The sequence below is a fragment of the Erythrolamprus reginae genome, chromosome 3 (assembly GCF_031021105.1).
Source record: "Erythrolamprus reginae isolate rEryReg1 chromosome 3, rEryReg1.hap1, whole genome shotgun sequence".
NCBI classification, from domain to species: domain Eukaryota; kingdom Metazoa; phylum Chordata; class Lepidosauria; order Squamata; family Dipsadidae; genus Erythrolamprus; species Erythrolamprus reginae.
Window position 1 is genome coordinate 104,511,291 of NC_091952.1, and position 24,042 is coordinate 104,535,332.

General features: G+C 48.5%; 1 pseudogene; it reads right to left on the reverse strand.

Moving 5' to 3' along the window:
* Positions 1–23,656, reverse strand: part of LOC139165370 (mucolipin-3-like) — a 41,610-nt pseudogene extending 17,954 nt beyond the window's left edge.
* Positions 23,657–24,042: the final 386 nt, after the last annotated feature.

Here is a 24,042-nt window from a genome sequence, read left to right on the forward strand (position 1 = left end):
GGTGGCCGCCATGTTGTGGGCGGAGCCTGCGGCCCCCACGTCGTCCCCGGGGGCCGCAGTGATGAGTTTGGGGTGCGCTGGGCACCATCGGCTGGGCGAGAGGGAGGCAGCCCTATAAAAGGGGCTGCCTCGTGGCGCAGTCCTCTTCGCCCGGCAGCGTGAGACATCTCTTGCCCCCGATCTCGCCACAGGACGAACCGGCGAGGGGGGACCAGCGAGCCTTTTCTCCCCGACGGGAGGAATGAGGAAGCGGAGGATGGTGCCCTTGCGAAGCCCCTGGGATCGATGGCGATCACCGGGGGCAGCTCGGGTTTGCGGGGGGCGGCAGCATCCAGCGCCCGGGAACATGCTGTTCGCCGGGCGCCCATCAGGATGGCGACGTCGCCTCTCCTTCTTTGTTGCCGGCAGCGCGCAGGACGGCGCAGGCGGGAACTTGGGGGGATTCGCCGTTTTTTGCCTGCCTGGTTTGCTTGCTTGGGAAAGGGGGGAGGGGGTCAGATGGCTGCCGCGGGCCGGGCCCCCCCAACCTTGTGTATATGGCGGCAGGGCTGCGACGGCTTGCTGGCTGGGTTTGTGTTTTCCGGGCCTGTGTGCCACCCGGGCAGGTGATCCAGGGCTCTCTCGGCCCTGCGGGCTAAGCGCCTGGAACGTTTCGGTGCGGGGAGGCCGGGGCGATCACTAGGGAGTGGGCGACAGCAGCGGAGAGGCCGTTCTCCCCTCCCCCACGTGGTTGTTTTTTGCAGCCGATTTCGGGGTCATGACTCTGCGTGGTGCCGGGGGGGGGTTTTCTTGCCTCCCGGCGGCCCCTCCCCCTTAGCACTAACCAGGCAGACACTGCTTGGGGCCCTGTTCCTCTGGTGTAGGAGAGGTTTACATGTTTGTTGCCTCTTGCCAATATACATTTAGTACACAGCATTTGCTGTGAGCCGCCCCGAGTCTTCAGAGAGGGGCGGCATACAAATCTAATAAATTATTATTATTATTATTATTATTATTATTATTATTATTATTATGTATAAATCATTTCATAATGATAGTGATCGGTAAGGAGAATAGTTCTAGCTGTGGGCAGAAGTGGTTTGGTTCACTGAAACCCACAGGATTACTTTGGTGGAGTCACGGCAGCCTGGATTGAGGGCGGGGGATTTATTAATTGGTCGTAAAATTACAATTGGATTGTCCCCCCCCCAATTTCATGACAAATGAGCAATTTATCGATTACAGTGCAATATTGAACTATTTATTCCCCGATCTATTCTTGCAGTGATAATATGGCGACCCCAGTTATTAGATATGATGCATTTCAATCTTGACTGATTTATTGAACAATGGATTAAAAAATAAATAAATAAATAAACTAATAATTATTATTAATCCACTAGAATCAGGAGGAACTTACACTGGAGATATGGATTAATACAGTGGTTGATGGAGGAGCTATTTACCTCACCTTTTAGGAAGCTTCATCTGATTAAGTGGTTGGATTGATTGAACCACTGGGTTCAGTTTTATTTAATCTACTATTAATTTATTCTATCAGTTTAATACTAACAGTGGGTTTAGTGTATACAAATGAGAGAAACAAGGCTCGTGTCTGCAAGCTAATGGTCTGGTATAGGCCAAATGCTGGGTTTCTCAGCTTACTGGATGCACAAAGAGTTAATCACCGCTACAATGATAGATATATTGTCGGCAGGGGGTGGCGACATACAAACTTAATGAATTGTTATTATGATTATTATTACTATTATTATAAAGGATATATTTTATTTTAATTTTATGGGATTTACGAGCTAGATACCAGTAATTTAGCCGGACAACAGCATTACTATGCCCTCATTGCGAGGAAGGGGATTACCCACATGGCAGTTACCACCCTTCTCCAGTTTAGGGCAAAGCCTGGAACACACACATACACCCCCTGGCAGTAAGCAGGCTAGGCACAGTCGCTCACTATAAAGGCTTACGTCTCTATCAGATTGGAGGGTGTCTGCGAGCACTGTCTGCTTGGGTGCCTTGTATGTTATCGATATCTTTATCATTTATTATTTTATGGTTTTATTGAAAGAGTGGTTGATCCTTGGAACAAACGTCCAGCAGACACGGGCAGTGGATACACAGTGGCTGAATTTAAACATGCCTGGGGTAAACATATCCATTGTAGGATAAAGTACGGGAAATAGTGTGGGGGCAGACTGGAGGGACCATGGGGTCTTTTTCCTGCCATCAGTCTTCTATGTTTCTATCATTGGCCAATTCGGCCAGGGCACATGGTCCATACGAGGTACCTGTTGACCTTATTACATGGGGAGATAGTAAAATGGGCAATGGCCATTTGGGCAATGGGGCAAATAATTCAGGATACTCTGAACCTGTTGTATGCTATGGCAGTTCCATTTGGGACAAGAACCATAAGGAGAACCAGACATTGGTAAGAGGGACATTTCACCAGGGAGGCATTTATTCCCTTATAGGATGTTTTAGGGGTAAAGCCCTAATATTGCCCTCGACACTGGGGTAGGTCTCTACCACTATAGGCATGACTGTTGGTTGCTCCTCACTACTAATATTCTGAATTGCCACGTGTCCAAATGTCAAGTTGTACTGACGACTATAACAGTACGGGTGCAGTTGGTAGCAGGCCTTTTTCAGTACCAACAAAACTGAAAGATACTATTAATATCATAACCAAAGACTGCAGACCCCCATGTCACTACCATGCTAAAGGTTGGGAAATCTCCTAATCTCTGGTTAATTCCCTCAGGAGTAAGCAATGAGGAACCGGATTGTGGGGGCAATAGCCGGGCTCTGTGTGAAAAGTGCTATGGCTGACATGTTGTGAGCCGCCAGGGGTCTAGGGAAAAGGGAGGCATAATAGTTGAATAAATAAATAAATAAATAAATAAATAAATAAATAAATAAGTTGGTTTCTCGCAGCCCCTTTAATTTGTTCAGAGAGATGGTGTAGTCATTTACTGGAATGGGGGGCTTGCACGAACGCTAAGTTTTGCGGTCATCTGAATCAAATTCACGCTTGAGTTGATTTTAACTTAAGATGAGTTATTAAACATTATATTAATTGTTTCAGTGAATAATAATTTATAAAAGGTTATTATCGGAAGCAATATTGAAGTCGGGGTGTCAGGATGTTACCATTAATATTATGGTTATATTGATTAAGTCATGTTGGTAAAGCTAATTCATGCGCTGACGGTAAAGACGGCATTTGCAGGGGCCTTTGCTTATCTGCATAAATTTCTTGCAACTATTCTACTCCCTGGGGGAGCGAGCAGGGCCATGGAGCATATTGGCTCATCTCCCTGGCATTTTAAGGCGGGAAGAAGAGTATTGTGACTTCCTGAGAGGAATACAGGAACATGGGTCTGCGACTGGGGTACAGCTGGTCCAGCGGGGGAGGGAAGCGGGACAGCAACAGGAGGCCCAGTCTGTTCACAGGGAGTATGTGGGCATGGTCAGGTGGTTGGCAGCCACATGGCATAGGCTGGGGCGCAGGGTACCCAGAATTGGTGGATGGCGCCATCGCTCCAGCAAAGGAGTGCAGGTTGGACCACACGGTTACATGCCATCGTATAGGGGCAACAGGGGGGCTTAGCTCTCCTAACAAAAGCCCCGGTGGCTAACTATTGGAGGATAGGGGGAATGATCAAGAGATGGTCCAAGGAAAGGACTCAGATTGGGGAGAAATTAGTAAGCCGCTATACATTACCCAGTCTCAGGGGCAGCGGCATTGGATGGGACCCAGATCCTCACCCAACGAGGCGAGGCCGTTTCACACGACAAGCAAAAAAAAAAAAAAAAGGCCTTTGGGATAGGGTATGTATGGCAATGTGCTGTCATGATCGCATAGTAGTGGATCATGCATAGGTTCCCTGGGCCAGCAAACCGTTGTTAAATTGGGGGCTGCGGGAGCCGCGTTGGTTGCGCACGGCGACTGAGCAGTAACACAGAGGGTGGATGGATCACTGGCCAGGTGTATCAAACAAGGACATATGCCTGGGTATCTTGGACTCAGTCCACTGTAAAGCGAGGGAGCTAGGGAATGGTCCCCTTTGTACCATAAGACGCCTCCACTGAGCAAATAACAGTTAGGGGCCGTTACAGGAGGATTGGCAGGATATCGGGTGGTATTCCCCAGCAATGCTGAATGCGGTTTTCAAGAAGTTCTCAGCAAAGTAATGAATCCGGTGGCGGATGGAAGTCAGTGGGTTTTCATGACGTAGATTCAGAGTACCTGAGTACAAGCGTTTTGGGAGCGGGTGGCTAACACTGTCTTGTTATTCTTATCGTTTCTCTAGGTCAGTGATGGGCAACCTTTTGAGCTCGGTGTGTCAAAATTCGCCAAAAAACTGAGCATAACTCGGGTGGTGTGTCACCTTGAGAAAAAAACTGGGCGGCATAGAAGTATATATATATATATATATATATATGTATGTATGTATGTATGTATGTAGGTAGGTAGGTAGGTAGGTAGGTAGGTAGGTAGGTAGGTAGATAGATAGATAGATAGATAGATAGATAGATAGATAGATAGATAGATAGGTAGGTAGATAGGTAGATAGGTAGATAGGTAGATAGGTAGGTAGGTAGATAGACAGATAAACAAACAAAAAATAAATATAAATATAAATAAATAATAAATCCCTTCTTTTTTATTAAAAGAAATTAATAATAAAACAAAACCAAACTCTATTACTATTAAAACTAAAACAACCAGCAAATTAAAAAACATAACTATTAATAAAAACAGGTGAGGGTTGGGGTTTTTTTTCTCTGTTATTATGTTTATGTTTATGTTATTATATGTTTTAAATCAAGAGTCGCTTCTCTCTCTCTTTCTCTCTCTTTCCTGTCATTCTCTGCCTCAATCATTTTCTCATTTCTCTTTTTTTTCTCCCCTTTATTTTATCATTTCTCTCTCTCTCTCTTCCAATCTTCTCTCTCTCACTCTTTCTCTCTCTCTCCCTTCCATTCTTTCCTTCTCTCTCCCTTCCACTTTTTTCTCTTTCTCTCTCTCTCCCTTCCTTTCTTTCTCTTCCTTCCACTTTTTTCTCTTTCTCTCTCTTTTCCTTCCTTCCCCTCTTCCCCTCCCTCTCTTTCTCCCTCTCTCCCTTTATATTTATCTCTTCCTTCCTTCCTCTCTTCCTCCCTTTCTCTCTCCCTCTCATTCACTTTTCTCTCTTTGGCGAACCCCCAAACTGTTCAGATTCAAGAAAAAGCTTATCAGGGGGGGGTGGGGGGTTGTAAAAATCTAGTTATGAGCCGCCAAAGGAGGAAGCAAATGGCGCGATGTCCACGCAGTGTTTTTTTTTAGGCACTCTTTTTTGCGAGCCTGGCATGATTTTTTTTAATTACAAATTAATAACCTGGTAAGGGTTAACCTTAGCACCGTCTCCTATAATACCGTTCTGGAAGGCGAGCAGGGAGCAGAGGGGCGAGGGCGAGGGGTGCAGACCCTGAAATAGGCCTGCAACCCCTCCCCTCGCTCCCAACGGCCCCTGCGAGTCAACCACCATTCGTGGTGGGCTCCAATGCTTGGCGCCGCGTCAATCAGCTGGGAGGCAGCGCCCCGCCCCCCCCAGCTGAAACTGACGTCCGGCCGGGGTGATTCTTCCCCCGGACGGACAGGCATGCTTGTGCTGCCAAAGGCAGCGTGTGGGCGAGCCTGCACTCTGCGCAGGCGCACCCAGCTGGGAGGCGGTGTTCTCGCCCCTCCCAGCCATCGCAAATATCGGCCGGGCGAAAATCGCCCGGCCTCTTAATTAAGGGGAGAGGAAAAATAATAAAAATAATAATAATTGCGGTTGCAATTGCACTCCCTAAAGATCCCTGTTTCTCCGGCGGCCGCGTGTCACCGAAAATGGCTACGTGTGTCAGTGCTGACACGCGTGTCATAGGTTCACCATCACTGCTCTAGGTCCTGGCCCTGCTCCACTTTATTACGCGTGAGGTGCGAAGGAGCTGCCCTTCCGTTGCCCACAGTAGCGAACTGCAGCCACAGCGTGGCATGGTGGCTGGATGTGCAGCTGCAACATGATCTTCAGGAATGTGGAGGATGCTGAGTCACTGGGGCTTCAGTGGAAAGGCTTGAGCTCGGAGGTCTCCATTTGACGGGCCTCTTCCGTTGTGAAGTTGGGAGCAGTGAGGGGCCGGACCCAGATTGTTTGGTGTGGCACACTGGTGGCAACCACCTGGCGCTGGTGAATTGGGAAAGGTGGCCTGACACACGTGTGTTGTGGTACAATATATTACCACGGAGGTGCTGGAGGCATGCCAAAGACCCCAAGGCGGGGGATGATGCCAGGAAGAGGGTCAACAGAGCAGCAAAGAAATGGGTACTCCAGACGGGGGTGGAGTGATAGATCACCCCAACTTCAGAGCATCCCAGTTAGCCTTATTCGGACAGGACGGGGTACATTTGACAGAAGAGGGGAATGACAAATTCATAGCGGACCTGCAGAGGTGCCTGCACATTCATGTGCAGGGGGGGGAGCAGGGGGAATAAATTTATAATTTCACCCCCTGCTGTGGCCGATAGGGGGCGGAAATGGGCGTAAGCAGCAACTGTGTGATCTCCTTTAGGGGCACCTCTACTGAGGTGAGGGGCGATCTCCTTCTCGGATTACAGGGCTCGACCGGCCTGGGTTCGGGGAGGGGGTCGCTCCTGTGGCTCGCTGCCTGGGGATTATCAGAGACCAGTGGCGAGCCATCCCACACGCCGTGGGGGCGTGGCAAGGGGCAGGGGGCAGGTTTAATTTTACCATGACCCTGCACCCAGGCAAGGAGCTTTCGCCCTAGAGTTGCTCAGTTGAGGTTGTTGGAAAGTTAACTCCGCCCCCATTTGATTTATGCACCCCTGCAGGTCACGTGGGTTTATTTGGTTAAATAGTTAATTTGAGTTGGTTTAATAAAAGTGACCCTATTTATACCCATACCTTGTGTCTGACTGTTACTCCGCCTGCGCCGCAATGCCGCTGGTGACTTACCAGCCGGCGTGGGTTGCGGCGCGGCCGGGGAAGGAGGCCGCCCTGTTGTGGGTGGAGCCTGCGGCCCCCACGTCATCCCCGGGGACCGCAGTGATGAGTTTGGGGTGCGCTGGGCACCATCGGCCGGGCGAGAGGGAGGCAGCCCTATAAAAGGGGCTGCCTCGTGGCGCAGTCCTCTTCTCCCGGCAGCGTGAGACACCCGCCCACCCTCCCTCTGTTACAGGGTGCATATGATGGGTCGCCCTTCGGGGGGCCGAGTAGGAATTCTTTGCAGCCACAGTGAATTGGCCAAGCTGTGGTTGTTTTTTCGCCTACTCCACTCTGTGCGTGGGAGTGCGGTTAGGGGGTGGACTCACCAACTAGTGCCCCCCCCTCAAGGTCACTGGGGGGGGACGGCCGATAGGGGGCGGAAATGGGCATAAGCAGCAACTGTGTGATCTCCTTTAGGGGCACCTCTACTGAGGTGAGGGGCAATCTCCTTCTCGGATTACAGGGCTCGATCGGCCTGGGTTCGGGGAGGGGGTCGCTCCTGTGGCTCGCTGCCTGGGGATTATCAGAGACCAGTGGTGAGCCATCCCACACGCCGTGGGGGCGTGGCAAGGGGCAGGGGGCAGGTGTAATTTTACCATGACCCTGCACCCAGGCAAGGAGCTTTCGCCCTAGAGTTGCTCAGTTGAGGTTGTTGGAAAGTTAACTCCGCCCCCATTTGATTTATGCACCCCTGCAGGTCACGTGGGTTTATTTGGTTAAATAGTTAATTTGAGTTGGTTTAATAAAAGTGACCCTATTTATACCCATACCTTGTGTCCGACTCTTACTCCGCCTGCGCCGCAAACAAATTTTAAAATGTACAATACAGTTATGTATAAGCAAAAGTATTAATATTATTGTTAATATTATTGTCAAAAAGCTAATACTATACAGAATTATGTTTTGAACTTAACTAAAAGGAAAATAGGTGAGTTACCGCGAGAATTAATGTGAATTGCAGGACAAACACACACACACAAAGAATAACTGATTTACCAAATGGGTATTTGCAGCTGTGGGCAGGCAAATCTCTGGTAGCAATAAATCATTGGTGCCTGCCTCGTGATTAGCTTCAGCGTTATCATTTCACTTCATTCTCTACTTCTAAGTTGCTAATGTATATACTGCAATAGTCCACTTTAAGAAGACGCTAACACAATCTAGGCCCATTTCTCCCATCCCAAACCTGCCCTTCAGAAAATGACTAATTACAAGTCTTCATCAGTTCAATTTTTTTTACTTGCTTCCTAGTTTATCTGTACATAAACAACCAAGCTCAGAAAGTTCCAAGGACTCCATCTCTGTACTTACTGTTAGTGTGAAATCATAGCAGTCTGGGAGTTCATGTTGTTGAACGGTCTGGAGATTAATGGCCTTCAGTTTGAACGTGAGTGTCAGAGTTACAAGTCTAGAACAGAGACCGGAGCTTTATTTCACCATTACCAAAAATATTCAAGAATGCCAGCAACTTTTATTTCTCCTCACCTCTGGAAGTCTAAAGTAAAATTGAAAGGAGTCTTCCTCAGTGTCCCATTTTCCAGAGGTAGTATTGGCTCCACATAAAGACACTCTGTGGGAAGACAGATGCTTTACGGCATATAGAAAATACTCAATATTTAATAAAAGAGTCTTCGGAGAGGGGCGGCATACAAATCTAAGTAATAAATAAATAAATAAATAAAGATGAGGAAGACAGAAAATCAGTAATAAGGAAATTATATCCAATCTGGTCACTAGTAGTCTTATCTAAATAACACAAGATGTAAAATCTTTCTTCATAATTGCAAGAAAAAAGCAGCTATGTTTTTTCATTAATTTAATGCATGTACTTACTGAACTTCTGCCTTATGGGAATTCTTATTTGATAAAGAATCTCTGAAAATATCTGCTTGTTAAAAATAAACCCAAAAAGGAAATTTTATACTTGATCCACAGATCAGTACCCTAATACCCTAATTTCTATGGTTACAGGCCCTTCTACTTATGACTGTAGAATGATGTTTCAATGCAGTTATGAATTACTTCCATCTGAATAAAATGAAGAAACAGTAATTCAGAAAGTTCTTGTACTGTAATTATTTGTATATGTTACACATTGGTTCATGTAATTGCACACATATATCAAGAAAAGACCCTCAATCTTTCAACAGTCCTTTAATATCTTTCATACCCAAGAGGTTTAAGCTAAGATATCCTTACAGAATTCAGCTTTTGGTATTGTTTGGAAATGTTGTGCACATATGTTTACTACATTAGTTCGCTAAGAGATTATTATTTATGTCACTATTTCCAAACTCCAAAAATAAGTCACAATGCTTCTGAATTCTCATAACAGACACTACCAATAATTCTATATGTTCAGTAATCAATATTCATGTTGAACAGTTAAGACTGTCCACTCAAATTTATTCACAAAGTTTCAGAGGCCAGTAGAGTCAGCCAATATATTTCGGTATTTGCCTAAAGCACATAAACATGAATGGCTCAGGCAGGTAAGCTAACTGGATTTGTAAGTGCATTGTAAGGTGACATTTTCTTCAATACTTCAGGGCAAAAGTAAGAGCGCAAAATAATCCACACAGCAAACATTTATGTCATCCAACAGGTTACTAATGCTTTCTATCACATGTCTACAGTCTGAGGGCACTGCCTCACTTTTCCTAATAGTAAAGTTCATGATGAACCTGAATCACCAATTAGTGTTGGTGATGTTTGCAATGTTGAGTTGGCAAGACACTTTTGTGGATGAGGGACATCAATTGCTTCAATTTTGATTATACTACAGTATCTTGCAAGTAGATGCACCCTTAACTCTGTTCAATAATTACCAGTATGAAGAACCTGCTTCAGATACAATAAAGTCAACACACTGGGCTATGAGTCAGCCATTTTTATCAGCAGGGTATCAGACCACTTGGAAACTAAACCACATACACCCTAAAGGTGCTTTTTCAAGAGGCACCTGGACTTTCTGGTTTTTCTTTCAAGATGTTCTGTTTCTCATCCATGAAGCTTCTTCAGCTCAGAGTTGAAGAAGCTTATTGGATGAGAAGCAAAACATCTTCAAAGAAAAACCAGAAAGTCCAGTTACTTCTTGAAAAAGCACCTTCAGGACAACCATAACCTGGATGACTGAGAATCTCCATAGATATAAACAATGTACATCTATATGGAATATACTAGGTCTGACTGAAGCTGACATCATTTGAGTGAAATGGGGCAAGGAATTAAATGAAGCACCACTACTGCAGTTTTCATGACTTAAACAAGACTCTAATGTACAAGTAGTCCTCACTTACTAATCACAGTTACTAAGTGATATAGTCATAAAGTGAAACATCCCATGACAGTTCCACTGCAGTCATTAACCAAATCACCTCAGGTTGTTAAGCAAAATGGCATATGACTTTTGTGACTTCCTGCCATTTTCCACAATGATTCTGCTTGTTGGAAACAAGCTGAGAAGGTGACAATGGATGTTGCAATAGCTGCAAGTTCAGGGATTGGTCTTAAATATACCTTTTCACTGTTGTCGTAACTGTGAACTGTTACTGAATGAAGCAATTGCTAAGTGAGGACTATCTGCAGTAGTTGAATTTCTTCCTGTACAAATAAAACATCTGAAGTGTCTACCCATTATATTGTAATGATACTGGAAATTACTATGTGTTTGCTTTTAAACTCTATGAGTTTGCTCAAGTTGTCTCTCTTTCTGACCTCCGCCCACCCCACTCTCATTCTCCTTTCTCTCACACACACAGAAACAATCTATCTGATTTGAGTAGTTCAGTATATCACCAGTTTCAATTTCTGGGTCAATATCGAAAGTGTCATTTCCAGGGCTGATAATTCCTCTCTTGTAGAAGTACTGACATATTGCCATGGGCGTCTCTTCTGATCCTTTCTTTTCGTAGGCGTGATTTCCAACCGAATTAGCACGCAGCTGTAAGAACTAAGCGACAAGGTACAACCAGTTAATGGAGTTGCCTGATAATTAAAACTGAACTAATTGGAGACGCAAGAGAATGTCTGCGATGGAACATACTGCTTTTCAGATTTATTGATCTCATGAATAGAATTACAAAGACTAAGGTTCAAATAAAACTCGGTGAAATGGATTCAGTCATAGAAAACCTCATTTTTATGGGCCAATTGCCTGTGTTACCTTTATCTCATGAGGTTACTATGGAATTAAAAGGTCTGCATCTCTTGCCTCATTAGAGCCAATGCAAGCTCTATGGTATAGGAAACCAATGTGATTTTCCTTCCATTCATATCTGTTTACATATAATGACTTGGCTTTGCAGAAGAGACGGAGTAATGACACGGACACAAGAGCTGGATTTAAACTGGGTCATTTTTATTAATAATAAATTAGCATAATTGATTTAATTAAATTAGCATAAATTAGCATAAATCAACATGCGTAACTATGACCCAAACAGTGGACCTGCAGGGTCAAACAAATACTTCCGGGGCGGAAATGACGTAGCAATAAACATTCCTGGGCAACTATGGGCGTAGCTCGAAGCTAGTCCAGGTGAGGGACCTCTCCCTCACCTGAGACCCTGCCATGCACTTGCATGAGGGGGGTCCCGCCGGCTCACCCCTACCCGGGGACTTCAATGTGCGGGACCCAAAGACAGGTTCCCCCCAACTGCTCAGGTAGCCCCCCACCATGAGCTTGGAGAGAACCTGTCAATCAACCCCAAAGATGCCCAAGGGAGAACGCGCAGTTGCTAAACCACCACCCAGATTTCCGCCCCTAAACTGCCACGGAGCGGGGGTCAGATCTCTATCTTGGCCCCCCGACTCCCCCCTCTAGCTGCGCCAGCTCACGCAGAGACCGCTGCAGGTCCTGTAAGAAAATGGTGTTCCCCTGCTCTGACAGGTGAACGCCGTCGGCCCGGTAAAGCCATGGCCGATCTACAGTGATGAGGGGATGGGCCACTACAACCCCACCTAATTCCCTAACTGTTTTGCCCAGGGCCTTATTTACTCTACGCCTGACCCGGTGAATGGCCCTAAGGGAAATGGCGTCCCTCCACACGATCCTCGGGAGGATCTCTGACCACACCACTTGCATGGTTGGCCACACCGTGCGAAGCCACCGCAGGTCTTCGCGCGCCTGGATGATCAGCGGTAGACCACCAAGCAGGCATAGGTCATTGCCACCGAGGTGCAAGACCAGCCATCTGGGTGCAGCAATGGGATGCCGCCCATCCAGTCCCATCTGAGCGTGACCCTGGGTAGCCGCCCGCCCAGTAGCGCCGGGTACAGCCCTGGGATGCTGCCCGCCCAGCAACGTCGGTAGGAGCCCCTCCCACCGCATACCTCTTCGGCCCATCCAAACCACATTGACCCACCGTCCCAATGACAACTGGGTCCCGATGGTGCTTCTGGCTGCTGAGCGGCAAGCCCAAAATACCATGCTGTGGCCACACAGCAGCGCCGTCGGTTTCTGATTGGCATGGGGACCTGGAAGAGGACACACACAGAGAGGTTACCTAGCCTAAGCCCTGCCTAGAATCCTCAGCGGGCCTAACATAACCCAAATATGCCGCTGACCGCCAGCGGCCGATCTCCCGAATCCGATGGGCCGGGAAACCAGAAAGTGCTGCGCTAGTGGCGGCGGCGATATGGAACGAATGCGTTCCATAGCCGGCGGGATCCATGCCTACCTGAGCCATTGCGGGGTTAGTTTTATGGGGTCACCTGCAGGCACATGTGGTCAGGTGTGGTCCCCGGTTTCCTCGGCAGCGGCGCCGGCCCATGGGCCGGCTCTGCTGCTGGGGCCTGGGGTGCCCGGGGTAGGGGGTTGGACCCCTCAAGCTCCCGCTATTATGCCCCCGCCCCCGTTGTTTGCCTACCCCCAAGGGTTGGGGGTGTTAGGCATGGGGAACAACACCGTGTGGGACCCGTTCGCCAGTATAAAGGCCGGGGCCATTCCCTGCGGGTTACCTGCCACTCCCCTGGGATATCACCTCCACCCGTCCATGAAGGACGCTATTTGGAAGGGGGAGTATGTGGACCTCTTCTATTTACTAAACAGAGAGGTCCCTAAGCAAGACAAAGATGTAGTCCCTGGGGAGAAGCCTAAAAAGACCAAAGTCACCAAGTGTTTCAGCTCGTGGCTGTACGCTTTCCTGACTTATGCGTCAGTAGTGATACAAAGGCAGCCTGCTAGGGCCTCTTCTATGCTTAAATATATTGATTTAATTGCCAGGGCGAATTTTGAGTACAAAGGTACTATATGGCGTCACTAAGACAAGGGCTTTAGGATGCGTATTGCTCACGATGCCTCCCTTCCCTGGGATATGGTGGTGCCGGACCTATGGTTCCAGGCCACGCATATGTCCGGCAAGGAAGGGTGTGATCGGACCGATAGCGGTCATTTTACGGAGGAGGAACCCGCAGCAGCCACGCCGGCCAAGGCGGCTGCTGGGGCAGTGGGGAAGGGTGCCTCCCCCACTTGTCATGAGTTTGCTGTGAAGGGGGCGTGTTTTCGTCCCTTTTGCAAGTATAAACATGCATGTGGGGATTGTGGGGGGTCCCATGCCTCCTCCGTGTGCCCCCGCCCCAAGAAGGGGGCGGAAAAGAAGGGTGGGGGTCCAGGAAAACCTCCCCCAGCGGTTGGGGGAAAAGGGGCCCAGCCCAATTAACCTAAAAGCACTTGAGGGTTGGTTGGTTGACTACCATCCTCGCTCGAGAGCGGCTGCTCTCTTGCTAGGTTTTTCCAAGGGATTTAGGATCCCTTATGTGAGGGTTAGGAAGACCTTCATGTCCGACAACCTTAGATCGGTTGTAGGGCATGAAGACATTGTTAGGGATAAGATTCGGAAGGAGGTAGCCGAGGGCAGGGTCCTTGGGCCTTTCCCAGAGCCTCCCTTTCTGAATCTTCGGGTATCCTCATTGGGGGTGGTCCCCAAAAAGGCGAGTGGTGAATTTAGGTTGATTCACCATTTGTCTTTTCCAAAAGGGGAGTCAGTGAATGACTTCATTCCTGACGAGCTTTGTTCAGTCCGGTACGCATCCTTTGATGCGGCTGTGGCCATAGTTAGGAAGTGTGGGGTTGGAGCTCTTATGGGTAAATGCGACATTAAGTCGGCATTCCGGCTCCTCCCCATACACCCAGATGACTTCGAGCTGTTGGGCTTCCATTTCGAAGGTGGCTTTTATGTGGACAGGGCATTGCCCATGGGCTGCTCTGTCTCATGCTCTCTTTTTGAGAGTTTTAGCACCTTTTTGGAGTGGGCGCTCAGGAGGCGCAGTGGTCTGGGCTCGGTCGTTCACTACCTTGATGATTTCTTGATGGTGGGGCCTGCGCATTCAGAGCAATGTTTTGCTCTAATGCGGGACTTCGAAGCCCTTTGTGCTCAGTTGGGGGTGCCTTTAGCCTCTGAGAAGACCGAAGGCCCCGCCACCAAGATTACCTTCCTCGGTATTGAATTGGACTCAGAGGAGCAATCTTCCAGATTGCCCCTGGACAAGTTGGCTAAAATCAGGGATAAGCTTGATGCGGTTCTGGGCTGCAGGAAGGTCACTCTGCGGCAGCTCCAGGAACTAGCCGGGATACTTAATTTCACCTGCCGGGTTAATGTGCCGGGCAGGGCCTTTTCTAGGAGGCTGTATATTGCGATGAAGGGGCTTTGTTTGCCCCATCATCGTACCCGCTTATGTGCAGGGGTCAGGGCTGACCTCTGCGTGTGGCGGGAGTTTTTAGACCACTTTAATGGGTTGTCTTTTTGGAGGCACGAGCTTCTTTTGGAAGCTGAGTTGCAGTTCTGCTCTGATCCTGCGGGGACTTGTGGTTTTGGGGTAGTGCTAGGTGACCAGTGGTGCTGGTCGGTGTGGCCTCCGGAATGGAGTGCCTCTTCATTGGTTAAGGATTTGACCTTTTTGGAGCTCTTCCCCTTGATAGTGGCCCTAGAGCTTTGGGGTGAGCAGTTTAGGGACAAGACTGTGCATTTTTGGTGTGACAACCTAGCGGTTGTCCATGTTGTGAATGCCCTGTCCTCCAAGAGTGACAGGGTCATGCGGCTTGTCCGCCATTTTGTGCACATGTCCTTGTCCCTAAACACATTGTTTTTGGCTAGGCATGTCCACGAGCTAGATAACGGGGTAGCTGATGTTTTGTCCCGTGGTCAGTTGTCCAGGTTTTGGACCCTGGCCCCATGGGCCCGAGAGTCGCCGGAGGCATTCCCAGACCACCTTTGGAGCCTGGACGGGCTCCCGAGCGGTGGAGAGACGAGGCCTCCATGGCTATCGCCCTCTCGGTAGCACCGGGCACCCTGCGGGCTTACCAGCGTGCAGGTAAGGAGTTTGGGGATTTAAGGCAGGGTAAGGGTTACCCCCATAGTTGGCCTGCCCCAGTTGAGCACCTGGCTGAATTTTGTGTCCTGCTTAGGCAGCGTGGCCTGTCAGTTAGGACTATTAGATCCAGGTTAGCCGGCCTCGCCTTTCTGTCCAAGGCGGGGGGTTTTTAGTGATTTTTCTGGTGACTTCCACATTCGGAAGATGCTGGAAGGCTGGGTGAGGGAGCGACAGGGGATTCCTTCCGACACTCATCAGGCTCTGACGGTTCAGCAGCTGTCACTGATTAATCAGGCCTTGGACAGTCTGTGTGCCTCTCTGTACGAGGCCCGTCTTTTTAGGGCAGCGACTTGTGTCATGTTTTTTGGGGCCCTTAGGGTCAATGAGGCAATGGCCTCCTCGCAGGCTGACACGTCGCTCCGTGCCTTCCAGTACACTGATCTAGCCTTTAGGCAGGGGGGTGTCTCACTTTTGGTGAGACATTCCAAGACAGATCAGTCACACAGAGGGGTTAGGATAGAGCTCAGCGCAGCCGCCGACCAGTCTGTGTGCCCAGTGGCTGCTTTACAGCAATTTTGTGGCTTGCGGGGGTCAGGGCAAGGGTACCTTTTTAAGCATCAGACGGTACCCCCCTGATCCGTTATCAATTCTGGGCACTAACCCCGCTCCCCAAACCTGGCGGGGGAAAGCCCGCACCGGACAAGGGGAAAAGTGAAGGAGATGTGGCATGTGGTGCGGCCTCACCTGCCCCATACGGGGTCGAAGACATCCAGGAGGGCCCCATCGACACGGGGCCCGGAAATGCCGCCATCTGCCCGGACTGGGCCATCTGCCCGGTATGGGTCATCTGCCCGGTATGGGCCATCTGCCCGGCCTGGGCTGTTGCTTCTGCCGGATCCCTTCCCAAGGCCGCAGCTGCAGGCGAGAGGGGTCCACCAGGGCCCGCGCCGGACCGCCACTGCTCCAGCTCGTCAAGTCTCTCCAGGACCCTGGCCCAAGAGAGAGCAGGAGAAACATCGGGGTGAGGGGCTGTGGGCATGACTCCCACCCCCCCTTCTGAAGGGACCACCCCTAGGGGCCCCACCATGTTGGCCCGCGCCCGGGCCGAAGGCCTAAGGGCCCTCCTGGGCCGTACAGCAGGCTGGGCCAAAGGGGCCCTGGCTTGCCTCTTCTTTGGGGCCATCCTACCCGTTAGCCAGGAAAATTGACAGAAGGGTACACCAACCTCCACCAAACCCCAATCCCAAGGCCAAGCACCAAGGCCCAGGCCCTACCGGGGATAAGCCCCTAAAGCGCCCCCCCCACCCAGCCAGGTAAGAAAAAGGGGGCGAGTTCACCACTCCCCCTCGGGCCCGAGGGGGATGAGGAGACCACCAGCGTTGCTCTCCACGCTCTCCGCCGCCGAAACCGCGGATCCAGGCCTCTCCGCCGGACCAGAAGCACCCCAAAATGGCGGCCGCACACGAGGCCGCTCCAAAATGGCGTCTGAGCAGAACGCAACCGAGTGTCTGCTCAGGCTGCAAGTCTGGGCGAAAAGGCTTGGCCCAGGGCCTGCAAGCCCTTAAATAGGGCCAGCAAGCCCCGCCCGGACCATGCAGCATGTCAGGCCACGTAGGCCTGACTCTCGGCCGAAATCTCGTCTTGCGAGATTTCGGCCGAAAACAAAATGGCGGCCGCCATGAGGAGTCCGATGTCTCCCCGGCCCTTCTGCAAATGCTGCCGGCGGGTAAGTCCGCCGGCGCTATTTTCAAGCTTAGTTTAGGTTCAGTGTACAATATTTTATAAAATACTAGCTGAAAACCCAGCGCTACACGGGCATTTATAGACCTCAAAGCATTTGTCTGACAGGGAGCCATTGAGAAGGGTCTTTTGCCCCCTACTCCCATGCCTATCACCCCTGCCCTCCCCTTCCCATGTGATCTTCTTTCCGCTCTTTCTACAATCTTGGCACTTTGGCCCAAATCCACCAGGGGGCGTCGTCTGCCTCTAACAGGGAGTCATTGAGAGGGGCCTTTCTTCCCCCTACCCCCATGCCCATCACCCCTGCCCTGTCCCTCCCCCCTCCAACGCACTCCTCTTTCCCACCTTTTCTACAATCATGGCACTTTGGCCCACCTTCTGTCAAGAGAAGGGAATATCAAGTGCTTTCCCATTGGTCCAGTGGAGGGCAAATGTCATGGCTGGCTTTCTAGAGGAAGCTGTGACAGAAGTGAATCATAGACAATGTCCACTCTAGGACGCTGCACTCGCTCTCATTAGTGGCCCAGATGTTTCAGAGTTATGCTGGAACACACACACACACTAAGGGGTACTAGGGTGTCTTACTCCCACAGTATTTGTTTCCAGAGGGTAAATCATCTGTGTACCAAGTTTGTTTAAAATTGCTTCAGTCATTCCAGACTTATGCTGGAACATACAGCCGATAGATAGATGGTTGGATGGATGGATGGATGGATGGATGGATGGATGGATGGATAGATAGATAGATAGATAAATATTACCTGGTTTATTGCGAAAGAGATCTGGTCATAGACCTCTGTTTGCGTGTACACTACATAGGTGTCATCCATGTTGTCCATATAGCCTTTCAGGAATAGATGCTTAAAGGATACCGTGTTTTCTTCTTTAAATGTAACCACCATTTGATTGCTTAAACCAAAAACAACAAGCTGAAAATATCAATAGAAGGAATTCGTCAGCTAAAATACTCAAAAAGTCCATTCTGACCACAAGTACATTAAATTTTTTAATTGATGGAGCATTCGTAGCTACCGTATCTTTCAGAGAATAAGACACACTGGAGTATAAGACGCACCTTAGTTTTGGGGGAGTAAAATAGAGGGGGGGAATCTACCTATCAGGTATTCATCTGGTTAGTGTTCTTAGTCAGTTCAGCTCAAACACATTATTTTATCCTCTGGTTAGGGCTGAAAAAGCCTTTTTCAGAGGGGGTAGGAATGAAAGCAAGCCTGCAAAGACTTAGGGCTGGAAAAAACCTTCTTCGGAGGGCATAGGAAGCAGAGAAGATTGTCAGCACCTTGCTAGGGCTGGGGAAAAAAACTTTGAAAAAGTAACATTCAAAATATAAGTCACACCCAAATGTTCAGCCTCTTTTAGGGAGGAAAAGGGTGCCTCTTATCTGTATATTCCGAAAAATACAGTAGTTCTACCACCATTCCCTACTCATTCTCTTGGTAGTTTCATTTTACCCTGAGAGTGTGAAAGGTAAATAAATCAGGAATTGAACATATAGGAAAAAAGAGCTGGGTACCATCCCTCCGATTTACAACTTTTATTTTCATTCAGTGGTCAAAGACTCCTCCTATATTTATGTAACTATATTCTTGTTACACTTATAATTTAGCCCAGTTCAATATCATGACTATTTTATTCTTTTTGATCTTGGATCTGTTTTGCTGAATAAAAACCTAATATAATATTAGTATAGTTCATATTGGACATTTTCATACTATATTCTGAACACACAGATTTCCTTATAGTTGGTGAACAATGAGCATTTAATTAGTAGAAGGCTGAACAGTGACATATATAATAATGAAATGAAACTGCAACTATAATCTTGATTTTGTTCATTGTCTCCACTTGACTAATAGCCTATTCTGTTCATTACCCCAATCCAGCATCCATCAAATATTTGGACTAAAAGTTCTATAATTCCTAAACGAGATAGCTATGTTAGCTGGCACTTATGAAAGTTCTTTTGCAACACAGATGGAGAACATATGATGAAGATACATATAATATTATTAAATTTGTCAATACTAAATACTTGACAAAAATATTTTCTTCCAAAATATTCAGTGTGTAAGAACACAGGTCATTTCAATTCAATTTCAATTTAATTCAATTTATTGGATTTATATGCCGCGCCTCTCCGAAAACTCGGGGCGGCTAACAACAGTCATGAACAATATACATGAACAATATACAGTAAAAATCCAATACTAAAAACTAACTTAAAACCCCTTAATGTATAAAACCAGCATACGTACAAACATACCATACATACAGTTGTATCAGCGTAGGTGGAGAAGAAGTCTTAATTCCCCCATGCCTGGCGGCAGAGGTGGGTTTTGAGTAGCTTACGAAAGGCAAGGAGGGTAGGGGCAGTTCTAATCTCTGGGGGAAGTTGGTTCCAGAGGGCTGGGGCCGCCACAGAGAAGGCTCTTCTCCTGGGTCCCGCCAAGTGGCATTGTTTCGTTGACGGGACCCGGAGAAGACCCACTCTGTGGGACCTAACAGGCCGCTGGGATTCGTGCGGCAGAAGGCGGTCTCGGAGATATTCTGGTCCGATGCCATGAAGGGCTTTTAAGGTCATAACCAACACTTTGAATTGTGACCGGAAACTGATCGGCAACCAATGCAGACTGCGGAGTGTTGGTGTGACATGGGCATATTTAGGAAAGCCCATGATTGCTCTCGCAGCTGCATTCTGCACGATCTGAAGTTTCCGAACACTTTTCAAAGGTAGCCCCATGTAGAGAGCGTTACAGTAGTCGAACCTCGAGGTGATGAGGGCATGAGTGACTGTGAGCAGTGACTCCCGGTCCAAATAGGGTCACAACTGATGCACCAGGCGAACCTGGGTGAACGCCCCCCTCGCCACAGCTGAAAGATGTTTCTCTAATGTGAGCTGTGGATCAAGGAGGACGCCCAAGTTGCGAACCCTCTCTGAGGGGGTCAATGTTTCTCCCCCCAGGGTAATGGACGGACAGATGGAATTGTCCTTGGGAGGCAAGACCCACAGCCACTCCATCTTGTCTGGATTGAGTTTGAGTTTGTTGACACCCATCCAGGCCCCAACAGCCTCCAGGCACCGGCACATCACTTCCACTGCTTCGCTGACTGGACATTGTGTGGAGATGTATAACTGGGTATCATCGGCATATTGATGATATCTCACCCCATGCCCTTGGATGATCTCACCCAGCGGTTTCATGTAGATGTTAAATAGCAGGGGGGAGAGGACCGACCCCTGAGGCACCCCACAAGGGAGAAACCTAGAGGTCGACCTCTGACCCCCCACTAACACCGACTGCGACCGACCGGAGAGGTAGGAGGAGAACCACTGAAGGACAGTGCCCCTCACTCCCAACCCCTCCAGCCGGTGCAGAAGGATACCATGGTCGATGGTATCGAAAGCCGCTGAGAGGTCAAGAAGCACCAGGACAGAGGACAAGCCCCTGTCCCGGGCCCGCCAGAGATCATCCATCAACGCGACCAAAGCAGTTTCCGTGCTGTAGCCGGGCCTGAATCCAGACTGCTGAGGACCTAGATAATCGGCTTCTTCCAAGGACCACTGGAGTTGGAGTGCCACCACCTTCTCAACAACCTTCCCCATAAAGGGAAGGTTGGAGACTGGACGGTAGTTATTAAGCATGGCTGGGTCCAGGGAAGGCTTCTTGAGGAGGGGGCGCACAAGTGCCTCCTTATAAAGGGCCGGAAAGGACCCCCTCCCCAAGGAGACGTTGACAATCTCCTGGGCCCAGCTCCGTGTCACCTCTCGACTGGTCGAAACCAACCAAGAGGGACACGGATCCAGTGAACAGGTGGCGGAACTCACAGCTCCAATGGCCTTGTCCACTTCATCAGGTGTCACCAAGTCAAACTCCTCCCAGACAGATGGACAAAGACGTTTAGCCCCAGTCACCTCGTCTGACTCGTTGTCAGTCGACTCTGTTTTACAATTGGAGTCGAGGTCCGCCCGGATCCGAGCGATTTTATTAGCGAAAAATGTGTTAAAGTCCTCGGCACTACTCTGTAAGGGCTCCCCAACTCCCCCCTGATTAAGAAGGGAGCGGGTTACCCTAAACAGAGCGGCCGGGCGGGATTCCGCTGATGCAATCAAGGCGGCATGATACGCGCATCTTGCCGCCTTGAGAGCCACTTTGTAAGTCTTAACATGTGCTCTTACAAGTGTTCGATCGGATTCGGACTTACTCTTCCTCCATCGCTTCTCTAGACGTCTCTTCTGGCGCTTCAACTCCCGGAGCTCCTCGTTGAACCATGGAGCTCTACGGGGTCTAGTGCCACGGAGAGGTCGCAGCTGCGCAATTTGGTCAAGGGCCTCCGCTGCAGCCTTGTTCCAGGCCTCAGCCAGAGACTCTGCCAAACTGTGGACGAGTGTATCTGGAAGAACCCCAAGCGCCTTCTGAAAACCATCTGGATCCATCAGGCGTCTGGGGTGGAACATCTTAATTGGTTCCGCCTCCCTGCGGGGGAGGATTGGAGCCAGGAAGTCAAGCCGCAGTAGAAAATGGCAACACTTCTAAGCCCCTTAGTCTCAGACCATTACTCAGTTGCTCAGAGAGGAATACCATGTCGGGTGAGTGCCCCCCCTCATGAGTTGGACCCTGAACTACTTGGGTCAGGTCCATGGCTGCCATGGTGGCCATGAACTCCTGTGCCAGTCCAGAGGATTCGCCAAGTGACGGCAGGTTGAGGTCCCCCAAGACAATAAGTCTAGGGAACCCCACCGCCAGCCCGGCTACCTCCTCGAGCAGCACAGGCAGGGCTTGTGCCACGCAGCTGGGAGGCAGGTACGTGAGAAACAAGCCCACCTGAAACCCTAAGTCCAACTTCACCAGGAGGGACTCGCAACCCGCAATCTCCGGAGCAACGAGTCTATGCAGGCAAAGGCTCTCCCTGGCTATAATAGCCACTCCTCCCCCCCTTCCCCGGGGTCGAGGTTGGTGCCATATCTGAAACCCGGCTGGGCAAATTTCAGAGAGAGGAACTCCTCCCTCTGGGCCCAGCCAGGTTTCAGTTACACATGCCAGGTCGGCCTCCTCATCCAGGATCAGATCCCGGATGAGGAGAGCTTTATTTACCACTGACCTGGCATTGAGTAGCAGCAACCTGAGCCCAGGGCCAGACTTACACTCATCACCAGTATTCTGGGTTGAGCTCACGGAGCCGGAACAAGGGATCGTTATTAAGCAACGATCCCTCCTTCCCCTGGAATGGCTAGCTCCGTGGCTCCCGCCATATCTGCCTCTCCCCAGCAGCACTGAGATATCCTGACCCTCTGTCACCCCAGAGATAGCTGCCCCCCCCCCTCCTGCCTCTCCGGCGCCAGGTTGGCCAAGTGTATTATTTACATCACTCCCATTCATCTCACCCATACTATGACCCCACCCATCCCATCCGTCCCATCCATACCAATCATTTGCTCCATACACCCTATGCCCACCCCAGTTATCCATCACTAAACCCCCACCCCAATAATTTAGTTAAAATATGAATCAATTTATAATTAAAATACTGAAGGTTAAAATACTAATAAAAAGAAATAAATACAAATAGAAAATATAGAATATATAAAATATAGGTAATAGTGTAGCAATTCAGTTGATTAAAGTGAACCCAGTCAGCAGCAAATAACAACAGCACCAAGGTCTCAGGTGGTAAAGTCACAATTTGCTCAGAGTCAAGAGTCATTCTATATCTCCCCCACTCCTCAGAGAAGGGGCGGTAGAATGTCCTTATCCCGAGTATGCTGGTTATTAAATTAATTTCCCATTTCAATACTTACAGATGGTCCTTGATTTACAATCACAATTATGACCAACATTTCTGTTGCTAAGCAAGGCAATTATTACATGAGTTGTACCTGATTTTATTTTAAAAAATGGGGGGGGGGCATGGTTTTTAAATGAATCACTGCAGTAATTGATTGAATTATGCGGTTGCTAAATAAATCCAGCTTTCCCTATTGACTTTGCTTGTTGGAAGCCAACTGGGAAGATTGCAAATGCAGGTCACAAGTTTCTAGGATGCTGCAACCATCATTAGTATATGCTGGCTGTCAAGCGCCCAAATTCTAATCATACGACCATGCCCTTGTAACTTTAGACAGTTGCTAAACAAATGGTTATAAGTCGAGGACAGCCTGTATTAAGGTCTGAAAGTTTCAAATACCAACCGTACAGATGGTTCTAAAAACACAAGTCTCTAAAGAAGCAGTAAATCAGAGGTTGTCACTCAACTGGTTATAATTTCTTGAATTTATATAGCAGTAGCTAAAAATGTGTAAGTAATAATTGTACTGCAGCTTTGTATCTCACCTGGATAGTGACCATAGCTATTTTCAGAATTTGTATGCCCAGCTTCCACGGTTTCCTTCCTCGGGCCCAGAATTTTTCACAGGGATTCATAAAGAAAAAATTAAGTTTTCTTCTTAACTGATCTTCCAGAAGTTGGCACATTGATGCATGATGTTTTACACTGTATAAATGTTCATCATCCTGAGTACTGCAGCTGCCTACAAGCACTTCAGGATTTTCCATTGCTGGAACAGAAAAAAACATTAGCAATATTGGAATGATTAACCAAAAATGCTATGCATGTATTTGTGAGCATATCTAAAACTCAAGGTGTGATTGTCTCCTTTAACAACGAGAGTTTCAACTCTAAACTACAAGTATTACAGCACCTTCCATGCCAACTTATAGCCCCATCGATGTTATTTCATCAACTAATCACAGCAGTGAAAAAGATATTAACAGTGAAGAAAAATGAGTTCTGCCACAGTTCTCATGTTCCTATCATAGAAAGCACTATTTTTGGAACCAAACATAAGGAGGTTTTTTCCATAAACACATTATTTTGTTTATCAGTTTTCCTGTTAAGATTTTACAGGATATTGTTTCACGAGTTATTTCTCAAAAAAATC